Genomic DNA, 4,649 nt, shown 5'->3' with positions numbered 1-4,649 from the left:
GCGCTCCAAGCACATTGATGTGCGTTTTATGTTTGTTCGGGATCTCGTTGAGAACAAGGAGTTTATACTCCATTACTGCCCTACCAAAGAACAACTTGCGGACTTCTTTACGAAGGCGCACCCGGAACCTGCGTTTCGCAGGTTCTGCCTCGCTCTGCGACTCTATGCCCTTGGTAACTACCTTTGTGGCCGTGTACCCGAGTGACCCTTGCCTATGGCATTGTGTTTACTTTATTTTTACACCTTTATGGTTATTATTAATATTTATCATGCATTATTTGCACTTGCTTTCTATGCACAAACTTTTCCTTCGCCCTTGACCATGTGGCGACTTGTGCATTCTATGTCTGCTCGTGCCGTTTTGAAGTCGGCGGTCCCGTCTGGCCAGCGGCACTGCTCAAGGATCGGCCGTACGAGTGGCGTCATGGTTTGTTCAAGTTTCTACATGGTGCTCCCACGCCCCTGTCCATTCTACGTGCACTTCATGGGTTTATACCACTACTCTCTGAGTCTTACTTGTACTTTTGCTTCTGGCAATTTTACTTGGGTATACCCCTACTCTCTGAGTATTACTTTGTACTTTTGCTTTTGGCAATTTTACTTGGGTCTTTACCCGCTATTTTTAGCCACATTGTCTTATTCTTCGTTGCATATATGCACTTTATGGTATTTACCATGCTCTTCGAGCACCCTTGCTCTTTGAGCATCCTTGCATTTATGCATTAGTTTAGGCTTTTGCCTTATTCTATGAGTAACCATGCACTTATGTGCTCAACACTATTTTTGTGTGTGTTCCTGTCCTACCTTCTTTGCCTCTGTTCTCAGGGTGGCTTTCGTAGTGACATACCTTTGGCAAGTTTTGGCCTCCGCGAATTTTTCGCTAAGCCCTTTTTGCCTTTGGCATTGCCTCTCTTTGAGAACTTCGTCTCGAAGGCCTTCAGCAGTCCGTTGCCCAGTGGGGTGGCTGTCAAGAAGGGGCACTTTGGCTGTTCATGCTTTGGCCTTTTTTCGCCGAGGTTCAGTCACTTACGGATAATATACGGTCATCCGGAATTATCCGGTGTTCTCTTTCTGTAGAAACCGGACTGTTTATGCCCAATCATAGGTCAGCTAAACAGTCCGTTAATGATCATCTTTGGTTTTGCCCTCGACCACACAAGTGTTCTTCGTCGTCGTTCCTCCCCAGTGCACCCCTTTATCGTCCCTCTTGACAATACCACTATATGGCGTTTGAGCTTCAAGCTTCCAAGAAGATACTTGTTTGATGGCGTACTACTACCGGTACCGGTAGTACGCCATCGTGCTGAGCTTACCTGGCGCTCGCGGTTCGGCTCTCCGTGACCGCTACGTTGGAGCTTGCGCACTCGATTATTCCTCCTAAGCGTACGATTCGTACGCTTAGGAGGACGTACAGTAGTACGGGACGACCCCGGAACCTGGCTACACGACCACCACCGCCGCTCCTGCGGCCACGGCATATGCTCGCCAAATAACGCATACAACCCACATCCACCCATCCTGCCTAACCAACTCCTGTTACCTCAACTTCTACACTCGTAGCATGGCACAGCAACAGCTACCCTGCAATCACCACCATACATCTCCACTGTCGAGATCAGGCATAGATATAGTAATGAACCCCAGTCACGGCCTCTGGAGCCCCAGCAGTCACAACTACCGTTCCCCGGTAGTTGTGACTTGACTATCGTTATTCTGGAGCGTGGTTGGTGGGGTGGTGGTGGTACTGACTAGCAGTAAAAGTGATTACCACCCACCCCTACCACCCCACCCCTACGCTCCAGAATAATGCCCAAAAACCTTGCTAACATTACCCCAGTGACTACGATTACTGCACATGTGACTACCCCATCACTCCATTGTACATTACATGCAGTACATCATCACGACTAGCCATGTCATATCGACTCGTTGTTTCCTCTAAATCGACCACCTACGGCCAACAAGTTTTCACACTACTTTGTTCACTAGAAGGGTACTTGGTTGCATGGTGATGACATGCGCAGCGCTGGTGACCTCCGGCACCCGCGCATCTCACCACTACTCCATCAAATACACTCAAAGTTGTGTGAAAACGGATTACGATGTGTGGCAGTGATAGTTGATTGTACCATTTGATGCTGGAGTCTCATCGGCGTGCAAGGAAGCATTGGAGGATGACTGATGCTAAGAGGAACAACCAATTCACTCATCTCCACATGCTACGTGTTTATTTGTAGTGATTACGTACACAAGTGTTGCAAAGTGGGTTTTTCAACCAAGATAATAATCCTGTATACCACCACCAACTCGTCCATCGCATAACGATACCCTTGGAATCATGTGTGCCTTGTGGGCATTGTGTCGACGACTGCGCCTCTCCAAAGTTAGTGATACGAGGCACAAGTATGCCAGCCACAGTGTATTTATGCCCAATCAAAACCATAACGTTCATTGATTGGACAAAATAATCAAGGTAGTAGAGCTTGCATTATTATGGCCTGGTCGCTATAAGGGCCTTTTCCAACCACAACACAACATTCGGCCGAATACGGATAACCGGTATCTCCGGATAAGGACAAATCTAGCCAATCAACGTGAAGGGGGGAAAATCCGTGGACGGTTTCGCCTCGCGATGCATGAAAATACTTCCTCCGATGCATGAAAATACTTCCTCCGTTCAGGAATACCTGTGTGAAGTTGCTTCGAAAACCATATTTCAGTCAAAAAATCTCGAAAACACTTGCAAATACGCCCAATCGATAGCCAATGAAATTCTCTTCAGCGAAGTATTTTTAGTTTTTTTATATTCCCTCTACCCATCAAGATGTGGGTTCTGGAACTTTCGACGCGGACAGCGAAAAACTAAAAACATACGTAACTTAGTCACTATTTTCTAGCGATGTGATTGGCCCAATGAAACGTAGTGCAAATATTTCATGTCACCTTTTTGCGGTTAATTTCGAAAAATATCTGGTAGATTTCGTGGAATTCCATTTGTCAATTTCGTGGAAATTCATTATATTTCGCGACCTCGGTATTTAGTTTCGTGGGAACGTCGAATTCACTCATTAAATCTTTAAACCAGCAGCTGACTAACTTCCAATATTTCTGATATCAATACAATTGGACTGTAGTGCTTCCGAAGTAGTTTTTTAATTCGTCAATAAATGTCAAAATATGCATGCACTTTGCTACTAATTAGATATATCTATTTCAATCAAGAACTCAGCAACTTCGAAAGAAACTAGGTTACTGATCAAAAATGCAGTAGCCGATCATTTAAATCCTATGGAACCAAATCAAATCGATGAGCAAACACGTTTTATTAATAGTATTCATCCATCATCTAATAGTTGCTGTTCGAACGATTGTTCGATCGATTCATCGATGGCGACAGATAGCGTGTAGCGCGGTTGCTGTCAATGGACAATCGCACTTGGCGATTCAAACGATAGCGGCGTTGAGCTTCACTGCGCTTGCGCTTCTTCTCATTCGCCATCTGCTCGTAACGATCAATTACAGACCTGTAAAACCCTTCGTCCTCCGCGTGCAATGGCATCAACGAGAGGTGGAAGTTCGTCAATACGAACGTCGTGCGCTGGATCATGTTGTAGTTTTTCTCGTCCCAAGTGTACGTAGCCAAGGAAATCTTCCAGAGAGTGCGCACGCGACCGCAAAAATTCTCCACAACCACCCGATCGGAGGAGATGTCGTGGTTTCGATCCATGTCAGCTTCGTATATGTCACCATGAAATCAACTTGCACACGTTTTGGGTACGAACAGGATAGATTCACCTCCGAAAACGATGTGAGACGGCTGAAGAAAGTTGTGGACTTGGTAACTGTCAGTACAATGTACGAAGAATCAGGTAGTAGGAAAATTCCGAATAGTATGAGTGGGTGAAATTGTGATATTACATCACGTCGGAGATTGAGTAATTCGTCAGTTAGTCGATCTCTAATCATGTGGTGAGTTTTATTGGAAGTCGCATGGGTTATTTCCAATTTACTTGATCTGCTGCTCATTAACCCATCTACTGATCGTAAGGTTTATTATTTTTCGTGGACTGCCAGTATAATTCGTAATTTGCTCAGTTAGATTGGCAACATCCAATATATTTCGTGACGAGGCCAGATATTTCGAATGTTCACTTCAACTCGCTCTGATTGGTCAGAAAGCAGTGCGTGTAACCGTCTTTCGCGAACTTTTCAAGCCTTCGCGATGCAGCACATCCACGTAATCCCGACCTTCCCCTCATCCTCCCCGATGAACCTCCATCACCTCGAACCCAGAAAGCCCACACATACTGACCTAGTAACGTCTTCACACGGAGTTTCGTTGCTGACCACAGGTTCTCTATTGGATTCACCATGGATGAGTATGGACTACAGATACGCCCTGATGCCAGCAAAGCGACTACCTGTATTGCTTTGGAGACGTCGGGAGGTTTCTGTACTTGCCTAGTAGTCTTGGCTGACACGACCGATGGAGTTGCCCCAGACACCACGTAGTATATGAATGGAGTTGACTATCGAAGGAGTTGATGTGAACCGTTAGTATCGAACGCTCTCCATCTCGACCACAGAGCCGAAAACATACACATCGAAATGGTTGGAGCCTAGAGTCGTCACTCCTGCATATATATACC

Source organism: Aphanomyces astaci (assembly GCF_000520075.1).
Source record: "Aphanomyces astaci strain APO3 unplaced genomic scaffold supercont1.106, whole genome shotgun sequence".
In the NCBI taxonomy this organism is placed as follows: domain Eukaryota; phylum Oomycota; class Saprolegniomycetes; order Saprolegniales; family Verrucalvaceae; genus Aphanomyces; species Aphanomyces astaci.
Note: the sequence above shows the minus strand (reverse complement) of the source record.